Source organism: Molothrus ater, chromosome 3, assembly GCF_012460135.2.
Source record: "Molothrus ater isolate BHLD 08-10-18 breed brown headed cowbird chromosome 3, BPBGC_Mater_1.1, whole genome shotgun sequence".
NCBI classification, from domain to species: domain Eukaryota; kingdom Metazoa; phylum Chordata; class Aves; order Passeriformes; family Icteridae; genus Molothrus; species Molothrus ater.
The window spans coordinates 52,195,857-52,208,755 of NC_050480.2; the positions used below are offsets into that span (position 1 = coordinate 52,195,857).

A 12,899-nucleotide genomic window follows, 5' to 3' on the forward strand; every position below is an offset into this window, starting at 1 on the left:
AAAGTTTAGGAATCATTTGTACTGCATACACTGACAAAGTTCAAATCTGCCTGAAAAACAATTCTGTTTATAAAATAGATGGGCATATAGAGAAGAAGCATGTGTCAGAATATAGTCTGTCATTTCTAATGTGAGTTTATACCAAAATATACACAAAATAAGAACCTACTTGTTTTATACTGGACTAAAAGACATTATTCCCCACCAACTCGTGCAGCATAGCTGAAGTAGGTTCTTGTAATAGCCCAGCCTGATTGTGAAAGGGGAAACCCTGGGAATACCATGGTTTACAAATACAAACCATGTGTTCTACATGTCATTTACACATGGCAAAGTTTCTGAGACAAAAGCTTTATAATAATATATTCAGACTTGGGTTCAGGCTTAAAAAAAAAAAAGAAATTACATGTGATGACAATCGTCATGGTTGGCTAAGTAGAAATTTAACTCCAAAGAACTGCAGCATAGTATTTAATGCATGTTTTGCAGCAGCTAGACCAGCAACTGATGGTGAGATCTGCTTCGTGGTTTGCTGCTGAGTATTTTAGTTTCTCAAGGCCCTTTGGCATTTAGCACTTCCTGCTGCTCTGTGGCTCCTAGCAAGTAATCACTTAATATCAGACTGCATGTCAAGTATGAGGGCTGAAGAAGTGATTCAAAGAGTAGCTGAAGAAAAATTGTTCTTCTCTTACTGAATGTAAGCAACTTTTTATAAAAAAGCTTTTGTTTTGGTTTTAAAACCTAAATGTTTAATTAGCCAAATCCATCATTAGCATAAATAGTTTATCTTTCTTTCCCACCCCACTCCTGCACGTCCTTCTCTTTTTGCCACTGTTTCCAGAAAAAGCATGCACAACTTACGGTCAAAAAACTGGGGAGAATTAGCAGGTTTTTTAAAGATTCATGAAGAATTTACATTTTAAAAAATTATTTAGGCTTTTTGAAATCAGAATCTTTCCAGTGCCAGAAATCCTGTAAGATTTCAGCTTTCAATAACACCAATACTAGTTATGTTTCTGAATTTTCACTAACTCTCATTGAATATGCTTTATCAGAAAACAAACATATTTTTAGTGATAATCTTTTATTTTTCTTCCTTTTCCCCTAGCATTTTACCTAGCATGTTGCTACTTTTAACAAATGCAGAAATTGTTTTTTCTCAGGTACAAACTGAGTGGCACAAAAGTAAAAATATCCTGAAGAAAATAGAAAATTCTGACTTCAGTGTTCTGAGTTCATTCACTTCTCACTTTATCTTTGAAATTGTCAGTCTTAAACCCCTCCACAACAAGGGGTACCCTTGCTCTCCATTCATGTGGAAAGCACTGTGATCTTCCTGAAATGCAAGCAGAGTTTGTAGGTACTTCCCTTGGTGGTGAGCTGAAAAAACTTGTTCCCCATCATGAGGTTTTGATGCAGAACTGGACTTCTAAGACGGTGTGTTGTACAAATTCTGTTTGTGCCTTAGATGTTGTCACGATTTTTGAGTTTTGAAACAGTGAAATATTAGTAAATTTTATCAGCATCAAGGATTTAGTAAAATGGGCTCGGAATTCAGCCTGAAGCTGCAAAGCTGCCATGCTTTGCAAGTTGGCTGCACTCTCAGGTGGAGGGAGAGCTCCACAGTGGAGCTACAGAGCAGCTTAAAACACTGCATCCTTTGCTGATGAGACACTTTTCTACCCTCTCCCCTTTCTCTCACACTTCATACATGTTTCTGACACATCCTGCATTGCCCTTCACATTTCTCATGCCCGGCTCTATTCAGAGAAGTACAGGACCTAACAGAGTGGGGCTGGGAGGGAAATGTGGAAGAGGAAGCATTCAACTACAGATGGCAGTGTGGTGACACTTCACACGAGATAAAATATTTTTTAAAATATTTTCAAAATAATTATAATATTTTTACAGTATTTTTCAGACAATGTAGCATTTAACAGTTATTTTGAATTAAATATGTGCATTGTAGCTTGGTCCACATTTTCTAACATCTGCACAATTTACAGTATCCAGAAGAAAATTTGTTTAGAGAGAGTGGACTCCCATTAAAAGCAGTTGCTTTTTGTTTCCCTTTAACTTCTGGCATGACTTCAGTCTCACACACAAATTGTGGTGGCTCCCACTTGGGGAATTTGCCCAGTTGCACAGCACCTCACACTATTTCCCCCTAGATGGATTCATCAGTCAGCAGCTCTGTTTTGGCGCCTTTACCAGGTTCTTCCTATCCAAACTATACTAGAAGTAAGAGTCTTTCTTACTTTCTTTCTTTCATCTTTCTTCCTTTCAACTCTTTCTTGCTTTCATCTTCTGCCCAGTCTTTCACTCCCCTCTTTCCTACTAACTTCTTTTCTGCCTTCTCCATAGCTTCCAGTTAATGTCATTTATATTTTGTTGATAGCCTACACATCACTTTGGGTGATCCTCTGCCGAGGTCTGGTTAGGTACATGTGAGGTTGCTGTATCCTGCCCATCTGAGTCTAATGCACTGAGATCTGAAGGGACTAGGAGCCTCCAATTAATGACATTAGGTTTATAAAATAATAATGCAATCCTCTGCAATTAATAACATCAAGTAAATAAACAGTAAGTTTATTTTCTGTCTGTCACAGAGAGATAAAGGTCAGAATTTGTACAGGCTAAGCAGAGATTCCTTAAGAATTCACTGGGAAAGGGCAAAAGATCTCCTAAAAATTCTGAAAGTAAAGGTTGCTAAGTATTAGGAATGAAGGAGAAGTGCTTCAGAGCCTTTCCAAGATAAAGCCTAGCACAATGGCAAGGATCAGGAAACATGAACTCTGCATCATCCTTACTTTATTTAAGGTTATTAAGTTAAGTTTCTTTGAATACAGTTTTTTCCTGGTAAGAGTTTTGTGAAAATCAACTTTTCCTTTTTTTCTGTAGATCCCGATTTCAGGCATGTTTCTTAATTTTCAGGAGAAATATCTGACAAAAATTTTGAAAATGGTAAATTGTCACTTCAAAAAATTAACTGAGGTTTCTATAACTTTTCATCATACAGATTTTTGGTGTTGGGTTTTTTTCTTCTAGTTTGGGGATAAGGAACAGGAAATGAAGCAGCAGAGAAGTGCCAGAATTTCCCCGCCACAGAAATGTGATTATCCTGAGGGATCCTGTCCATCAAGTGCACACCCTTCAAGGCAAGGATAACCACTGCCAGATTCCTTTACAAATTATTGGATATCAAAATGTGCAAGTGCCTTCTTGAAAGAGGTGTGGAATATATCAGAGAACCAGACTGCAAAGAGCATGTTGAGCAAAGCTCTCCCTCCAGAGCATGTGTGTTTGCTTTTCTTGTTTTTGGGGGTAGAATCACAGGTTTTAACATATGTCTGTGACTAATACACACATTACTAAAGAAAATTACAGCCACTAAGTAGAATTGGTATTGAGGTATTGTTTTGCATCCTCTACAAGCACAGTAAAGAGGGGTTGTGGTGCATTTGCAATTGAATGTGCCCTAATTGCAGGCCTTCTTTGTGTTCAAACACAGGCAGCTATATTTAAACTTTATGAGTGAAAGGATAATTAGCAGTCATCTGCTTGCCACTTTTTAATTTAAGTCCTCTCTTGCCCAGTGTCAGGGCTGCCAGTAAATGTTAGTGGTTTAAACCACCAATGAAACTGCGACTTTTTATCTGAAAAAAGGTTAGTGATACCAAGGTGCAGCACAAAAAGGCAGAGTCTGCAAGACATAATTCTGATTTTTATTCTGATTTAAAGCAGTTTTCGCAAGATCAGAAGGGTTGGATTTGAAATATGTTATTTTGCTTACACAGCCAGAGCCAGAGTAATTGATCAGGGACTAGTGGACATCCCAAACCAGGATAAGAACTGCTTCAGTTCCAAGGATGAAGCATGGCAAAGCTCCCTTTGTTACTTAGGTTTATAGGAACCTCTGCCTGTGTTTCTGAGTAGACTCTCGACTCTGTATCCTTAGGAGCGAGCCAAGAGAGAGAATTACACCTCCCCAGGGGCATGGCATCTTTCTTCCAGCTGTCTGACTTTTGAGCCCTTAACATTTTTTTTAAAATCATGGTGCCTTCCTGTTATGTCTTCCTGCAAACAAAAGTGAGTGGCAAATTTCACATCATGTTTATTTTAGTGAAGAGCAACTAAAAAAAAACCAACTCTGCCACCCAGCTATTTAAGTATTTGGAGACAAATCTGCTATGAATTTTGCCTTTCTTTAGAAGTCGAGATAAACAATGGCTTTTGATCTACAAACAGCAAAATTCATTTTGGGGAAAGATTTCCAAAATATTTTTGCAGTAATTTTCAGAGATTTCTCATATTTAGCTGGTCAGCTTGGGATTTGTCTAATGGGATTTTCCTGAAGCAAACTGGTGAATGTGTGTGCAATTTGGTAGGCGATTTCAGCTCTCAAGCCACAAGCCTCTCTGTGGTGCAGATGTTTATCACTGGCCACATGGCAAATGAGAGCCTTGTACACACTCCTGCATTTAGTGGTCTACCTGAAAGAAGCTGTGAAGCTACGCCCTTGCAGTGCAGCACTTGCCAGGCCTGGAGGGAACGAGCAGAGTGAATTACTTCCTTCCACCTACAGGGGCCAAAGACTTCAGGATTTCAGATGTGCTGCCTGCCCCTTTTTTGGCTCTGAATCAAATAGCTGTCCTGATGATCACCAGATCCTGGAAGAAAGTTTCCCCCCTTGAGATTTCCATAGGGATTTCTTTTTTTTTCAGTGCCTGCTGTGGAGGCAGTGCCAGGCAGCTCCACAGGTTTGCCTATCCTTGGGTGAGGGAAGATGGCACACCATCTCAAATAGCAAGGTAATTGCCTAACAGCAGCTAAGGCATTACTTTGAAATCACTTTTAATTCAAGCTGGGTTAAGTAAAATGCAACCAAAGCACTTCTTTTTATAATTTCTAAAGTAATTTACTTGCTGGTCTTTTAAAAAGAGAAAGGAAACATCACAGACAGCGTAAGTGCTGGCAAGATATTTGTAACCAGTCTGCTGAATACAGGGGTAGAGCAACCCATCAGACTTTACCTTGGTGTCAGCAGTTTAAAGATTTTCCATGCTTCTTTTCCAATGTCTTCTGTGAGGTTTGTAATAATATTGTCTGTTTTGGACGGCTTTGCGTTTCAGTAGAAATTTGTAATTTATTGAAATTTTAAATTATGTCTTGCTGACAACACAGAAGTTGTTATCCCATTAATTTCTGGTGAGTGGAAGTAACTCAGTGGAGTGCACAGCTTTTGCAACTTTATTGCATTATTATATAAAGTCTGTGGGGAAAAAGATATTTGTTCCGCTCATGATAGGCCAAGATTGGAAAAGTGCTGTAAGCACAGGAGGGGATGTGTGAAATTTCTTGGGAGTGAGATTTATTGGGCTGGGAAATGGCCTCCCAGGAGGAACAGTGAAAGTTGCTCTCCTTTAAGTTCTGGAAGCACTTGAAACCACAGCTGGAAACATACTAAAAAGTACGTGAAAATAAACTTTTTACAGCAACAATGAGCAGGGTCTTTTGCAGTCATGAGTGTTTTGTTTGGGTTTTTTTGGTTTGGTTTTTTTATTGCTGTGTTTAGGCCAAGTCAGGAATGACAGTAAAGGGACAGAGAACTGAGTATACAAGCCAGCCATCTGCCAGACTCATGGGGCAAAGGAAATAAAGATGGATCTTGCTTTGTTAGTGGATGGAGGAACCACATCCATGACCCACCCTCAGTGGCAGTGTGTCCTCTCTGCCTCCTTTAAAAGCAGACAGAAGCAAAAGAGATGGAAAGGAATTCTCCCAAGCAGCAAACAAATAACTGACAATTAGATAAGCAAAATGAAAGGGCAAAGCCAAATCCACCCTTAGTATTTGGATGAGGAGTTCTGTTACACACAGTTTTATCCTAAGCTTAAGATAAAGGTATATTTAGATGATTTTGGGTGAATATTTAGAATATTTTTATGAATTCTAGACAATGGGATTTTGACAGTGAGAAGTACTTTAAATAAACAAGCTTAGTCTGCTTTCTGAGACAATCACCTTCTTTAAAGATATCAAAGAGATATCTTTAAAGATTCAGGCACTAATTGATGAAGTGAATTCTAATATTTATTAGAACTCATACCTCTCCTTCAATGAACTTGTCTCAGTTATATATGCCCCACAGAGAAAATAAATCCCAGAAAATGAAACTTCATGCATATCATGTATGAAGTGATATTTGATACAAAATGTTTTCATACAAATGTTGATTATCATAATAAAAGGAGAGAGGGGAAAATCCAGAAAGAACTCTGCAAATGGCAATATGCATCTCTCTCAGACTCAGAATTAGATGCTTCAAACTATGCACATTTATAAGTAGGACTAGATTTAAAAAAAAAAACATTCAAATGTTTTCTGATTCTAATAATTTTACATGTCAATAACAGCTCTCAAAATATGCACACTTGGCAGTAGTCCTAACTCCATTTGTTAATATGAGTTTAATCTATAGAAGCAGAGTTGTAAGAGTAACTTTTTTTGCAGAATTTGAGATTCCTGCAATTTGGCCAGTCTAATAATTATACCAGGGAAAAATCAAAAGCCAAGTTCAATGGCATTTGGTAGATGCCAGATATCTGTGAGATTCATTCTGATGTTGAAGACTCCTGTAGGATAAAGGCTGGTATGGTTCAAGGAACCAAAATTCCTTGTTTGTCTTGTAATGAAATACTTCTCTCTGTGCCAGTCTGAGGGATGTAACATCCCTAAGTGGATTTCTCTGGGCCCTGGAATTTTTATAATAGCACTGAACATTGGCTGAGTCATGTGGCTAGCAGGCACTGAAATAAATGCTGCCACAGAACTGCAGGGCAGTTTTTATTAGCTGTATATTTTTTCTGTAAAATTGCAGTAGATTCTCCTGCTGGGAATTCATGGCACACGAGGAAGAAGAGCAAGTCAAGGGTGCCCTGTACATAGGCAATGAGGTGCTCTTGGGTATGATAACGTGTGTATGTATGAAAAAATAGCTACCCAGCCTCAGTTCAGTGCGGTCCACTTAAATGACATTTTTCTAAACCACTGAAATATAAATATCAGACTGGTGGGGCCTTACTTTCTCTGCTAGAAAATACAGATACACAGCCACATGGAAGGAAGGAACTGCTCAGTAGCTATTGAGTATCTCCAAGAGAAATGCTGACGACTGGCCACAGGGACCCTTGCTCTGAACAGGGCAACAGGCTTCAGTCACTGCACTTTGAGATTGCCATGGAAGGAAAAGGGGCTGGGCACCCCTTTCCTTTCCCTCTCAAATCTATGCTGTCATCTTTCCCTCCCATTTCTATGATTTGAGGTAGTGGGAGTAGGTAATACAGACTTTTTGATCTCTCTGCAAATGCATTGGCTTTGAGAGCAGGAGGAGATGCAGCAATTCCAGTAGACCAAGCGCCCTTCAGTGAGGATGCTGAGCCAGAGAGGTCCAGCCAAGCCATCGCTGTGACTGCATCCCACCCAATCTTCCCTGTCAGGTGCTGTGCAGCCCCTTTGAAAGGCAGGAGTGCACTGCCAGTGAAGGCTGCTGCCATGGGTCTGGCCTTGTGACTTCATTGTGACTTTGCAGTGCTTAACATTGTTTTGGTTTGGCTCTTACAGTCACATTCTCAGTTGTGGGGGTTTTTCCTTCCTGTGGCTGCTGGACTTCTTTGGTGTTGAAAACTTCTGAAAACACAATTCTCCCATGCTTGGGCATTCAGAGGTTTGGAGAAAGAGGCAGAAAAATGGCGGGTTTTTTTTTTTTTTTTTTTGTTTGGTTTTTTTTTATTCCATGAGAAGTTATAATATGCTTTCTACTGCATCTCCATGTTCCTGGAGGCTTGATTCATGATGTTGGTGCACTTGTGGTTGGCAGTGCAGCTATTGACTTCAAAGCGTCAAAGCAAAGGTTTGGGCTGGAATAGATTGCTGCAGCTTTTATCCCAGGAAGGATTCTTTACAACACTTTACAAAGATGAGGTGACCTGAAGTTAAGTATCACAGTCCTGTAGAAGGCAAAAGTCCCTTTGGGAGCAGACTGGCATTTTTCAGTTCCAGCCTCTTAAGAAAATCCTGATGCAAGCAGGGATGAGATGCATTAACAGGGATGAGATGCATTAACAGGTTTTGTGATTGGCCAGGGTCAATAAAGATCAAAATAAATGTGAGATTGTTTTCCAAAGGAAATTGGACAAAGAGCAAGTACAAAGCATCTACAGCAATTCCACAGTAGGTAAAAATACACAGCAGCTTCTAACTTTATCCTGTGAAAGCCCTATGAAGGTCCACTTGGTGATGTGGGAGTCTGCAGGCAGCCAGCCTTCAGAGAAGAGGATCTCCTCATGGGAGGAGAGCCCTGCTTTGGCTCCTTGTTACTCAGGTAAGGACAGAAAGAGGATGGGATTGTCCATGATTATCTGTGACTCACTTCCTCTGCTGCATGTGAGTGGGAGAGAGGAGTCTGCTAGCTCTTCTTCTCTGGTGTGAGCAGTATTATCTCCCTCCACACAGCTAGGCCTTTTATTATGGTACCAAGAGGAGTAGGAAGGGCCAGGAGAAATCAAGACAAAAAAGTACTGACTCATATAGCAAAGAATATTTGAAATGGTTTAAAATGTAAAAGATCCCCATCAGAAACAGAAGAAATTACTTTACTGAAAATTTTGATAGCTTTTTTTTATGTTAGTCTGCCCTTATGTCCACAAACAGAGCAAATGATTTCTTTATCTAGAAAAATCCACTGATTCTGCTCTGCTTCTTTCACTTTATCTCTAACAAATGACCTTTTGGCTCAGCACCTCTGATTCCTGTTCAGTGGAAAATCTTTATTCTCCAGGTCTTTTGTATTATGATGTCCACCAAGTGTGGGAAAAGTAGGGATGCTCTCCATCTAGTAACAATTACTGTAGGAGTCCATCTGCCTATGGTGGCCAGCAGAGATGACATGCTGGACCTTACCAGCTCCAGTTCTGCTCTGCTATAGATATGAGAACTGTCCATAGACTGAGATTTTCCAACAGGTCTGTGGAGGAATCTGAAAATAGTGACAGAACACAGCAAATGACGAGGTTGGTGGCTTTAAACAATTTGTTTGCATTATAGTAATTGCCTAAAGAAAGCATCACTTATGTGAGCAACCTTTTTCATTTTTTTTTCCTGTGTAATGAAGGTGCAAAGTAATGGAGCTTTCTTCTGCTATTGTTTGTGCTATTTCCTGTCCTACAAGGCCCAACAGCTTCAGTGACCTTCCTGCAGGGGGAGGGAAATGGGAAAAATTTGGAAAAGCCAAGCTTTTTGGATTTTGTGACTATGTTTATGTTCATCAATATATGGTCAAACCAGAATATATTGCCCAGCAATAAGGTAGATTTAACCCCCTTATGCCTCCTGTTTTGCTATATCTTCCTTACTCTAGTCATTTTTGATAGGACTTAAGGGCTAAGAGCACCCTTAATGTAATTACTGCAGCATCTTGCCTTGTCACCATCCAAAGAGCTTCCCCTGAGCCCAGCCACACACTGGAATGCATCACACCGTGTGCTCCCAAATTCCCCCTCTGCCTTCAGACCCATTTGCTGTGCCTCCCATCATGTGTGTCCTGCACAGCCTGGTTAGGAGCCTTCACCTGCCCTGCCAGGGGCTGCTGGGGAGCCCTGGGCTGGGGAGAGGTTCTGTGCCAGGGAGGAGCTGCTGTGCGGGGCTGATACACTAGATGGAGTGGTTGTGATGCTGAGCTGCAGAACCTGCCTCCCTCCCTGCAGAACCTGCCTCTCTGTGCTGGTCTTTTGCCTGGCTCAGGCACCTGCCCACAGACAGGATCTGAAATACAGGCTTATTTGTAGGGAGTGAGCAGCAGCGGATTGCCCTGAGCTGGTTTTGCCTGGTTTCTGCTCCTTCCCAGAGGAAGTCACAGCAGGGTCTTCATTAGTTTCAGTGCCTTAAGTGTCTTTAAAGGCACAAAGCTGGAGTGGGATGGGATGGGATGGGATGGGATAGGATGGGATGGGGATGGGGATGGGGATTGTGTATCAGCATTTTAAATTTCCTAATGCTCCCTTCTCCCTGCCCACCTTTTTTTTTTTTTTTTTTTTTTTTTAATCCATAAGATGTCTATTTAAACAACCCAAAATGTTATTATCAGCCATTGCTCTTCCCTCAGCCAAGGTAATGCTGCAAGCTTGGCATTATCGGTCGTGCTGGTGAAATTGGATCTCCCTGTTGTATTGATGTACTTTGGTCAGGGCTTGTGGGTTCTGCATCGATCTGTCAAAGAAACTGCTGAGGAGTGAGGGAGCAAGGTCTGTTGTCTGTGTTGTTTGAGAACTAACAGAAGCTCCTATTTTTTGCCAGCAGCTTGTTGCACACTTGGATATTGATTCATTATGAGGGAATCAGGCTTTAATTAGCACCAGGTTTTCCAGTATTTGTGCAGAGTGCTTTGACCCCAGTCCACAGCCAGTCTGCAAAGGCAGACCCTCAGTCTGAGTTGCACCTTTATTACATAGTCTTCTGAGAAAGAAATCGTTAAAATAATTGGACTAAAATTTCTGTGTGTGCTGGACATGAAGTACTATTTTCTAAAGCAAAATTCAGTTGGATCTAAATAAAATGTGTTCAGAAATACATCTAGGCCTTGATTAGCATTGTGCACTTAAGTATCCTGATGGCTTCCTGGCCTGATAGACATTTAGAGTTGGTACACGCAGCTCTAAGGGCAGATGCAGAATCCCTTGACTAGACTGAGTGAGGTGGAAAATATTAATTCCTTCTTCCAGCCTGGAAATTCCAACATTGGAAAGACTTTCCCCAGAAGCCTAAAAGAGAGACATCACTCATTCTTTCCAACCTCAAAACAGTTTTATGGCAGGAAAAATCTTTTGTTTTCCTTTTTTCTTTTTTCAATTTCTTTTCTTTTATTCTTGGAGGAGGAGGGCCTGGTAGATTTTTTCTTTTAGACTGTATGTCATGGAAAATAACCCCACAGTAATGTTAAGTGGTTCATATACAATTGATAAGTATCAAAGATTTCATCAAAGTTTTCATGTATACCAGTCCATCTGGTATACATGAAAACATGCAAGAGAAATTTTTTTCTACATGAAATAATAAAGATTATAGATAGTCGATATATGACTAAAAGTAAGCTAAAGCAGTTTTCCCATGACATATCACCAAATGAAACATGAAAAGAGCACTCTTACTCACTTACCAAAACATTTCTCTGTTATTTATTCAATACTGCCTGAAATGATCATAAAAAGTGACTCAATGAAAAATGACTGTGTCATTTGATAGAATGTAATCCATGTCGAGAAAATGACATCTGTAAGTCCTGGCCATCTCCCACATATATGTGCAGATGAATAAGGAGAGAGAGGGAGAAACCTAAAAAAAAAAAAAAAAGCCTTTAAATAGCTCTTCTCAGCCAGGTCCCAGGTGAGTAGAAGTCTTGAGCTGTCATACTCTTCCTGCCATGCCTCCATTGCAGCACCTGCAAGACTAAGGAGCCAAAGTTCCTTCATTCCACAGCATCCACAAGAAATTCTTGGTGTGTTTCAGCTCGGTGGCTCAAGAATATCTGGGATTGCTGCAGGTTTTCTGAAAGCTTTGGGCAGGCTCTGTTGTAGAAGTGTGGTAGAAATTCTTCATTCCTTGACTCTGGGGGAGATAGCATCGTGTAATTCCATTCTGGTCTTGAAATGTGTAATTGATCATATTCTTACGTCAGGATGAAAAACACAGTTTCTTGGTTGGTTGGTTGGTTGGTTGGGGTTTTTTTGTTGTTTTGTTGTTGTTGTTGTTTTTCTTATTTTGTGTGGAGTTTTTTGTTGTTTTGGTTTGGGTTTTTTGTTTCTTTTGTTTAGGCTTTTTCATTGGTTGGTTGATTGTTTGATCTGGGTTTTTAAATGAATGAATTTTAAAATTATGCACTAATCTGGTTTGGATTCAGATAAAACAAAAACATTGACCTAAAGATACAACTAGTAGGGTGGTCTACTATGTTGCTTGTTGCAGCCTTAGAACAACATAATACCCAAATTCTTTCTTTTAAACAGATTAACTGTTTGGCCTCCTTCCAAAGGGATTTCATTCCTGATTTGGACTTAAAAACCTGTGGGAGATATATAGCAGAAAATCTTCATGTTCTGGCTAAGCACTTTAATGTTTATCTATTTCAATTGATATTTCATTTACAAAATTAAAATATTTCAAATACTTTTTTGTCAGCATCCTTCTATAATATTCTCTTTCTTAGCCAAGGAAAGAAGCTTAAACTTCTCACCACCCTGCAATGCAAAGAGAAGGGCAACATAGCTCTGAAATATTCAACCACCAGCTTTAGTGAGCTTTTTCTTCTTGCTCTCAAGAGGGCACCTTTCCCTGCAGTATCTAATATGCTCTCCAGTCAAATTCAAGCATCATGTTCTTGATGAAATGTTGTTATTTTTAGAAATAAATAAAGCAGGATACATAATTTCCCTTCCTACCCCTTTGTTGATGCTTTTATGGAAAGACCTGTGTTCAGAAGTTAATTGCAGCATCCCAGATTGTGCACAAAATAGGCACTGAAACTGCCAGTGGGTGCTATTGTAAGGGGAAAAGAAAAGGAACAATGCCATACAAATGTCACTTCGGGGTTCTTTTTACATCTTATTCCCACCCCAGGAAAAGAGCACTGACTTGCTTGCCACAAAAGGGATTAAATGGCCTTGCATGACACCCTGGGAAGGGATGCCTTGGTGAAAGGCATGTTACAGTAAACAGGGTGTTTTGGGTAACAGCTAAGGAAGGAGAGAAACTTCAAAAACCAATTTGCCATGTGGATTCGACCCCCTCTTGAACTTTCACACAACTTTATGTGCTGTTTCACTTAGGATGAAAAACTGATAATAGAA

The 12,899-nt window shown here is 39.9% G+C and overlaps 1 protein-coding gene across 3 annotated transcripts in view; it reads left to right on the forward strand.

Moving 5' to 3' along the window:
- Positions 1–12,899, forward strand: part of PHACTR2 (phosphatase and actin regulator 2) — a 131,794-nt gene that overhangs the window by 4,977 nt on the left and 113,918 nt on the right. The window lies entirely within an intron of this gene.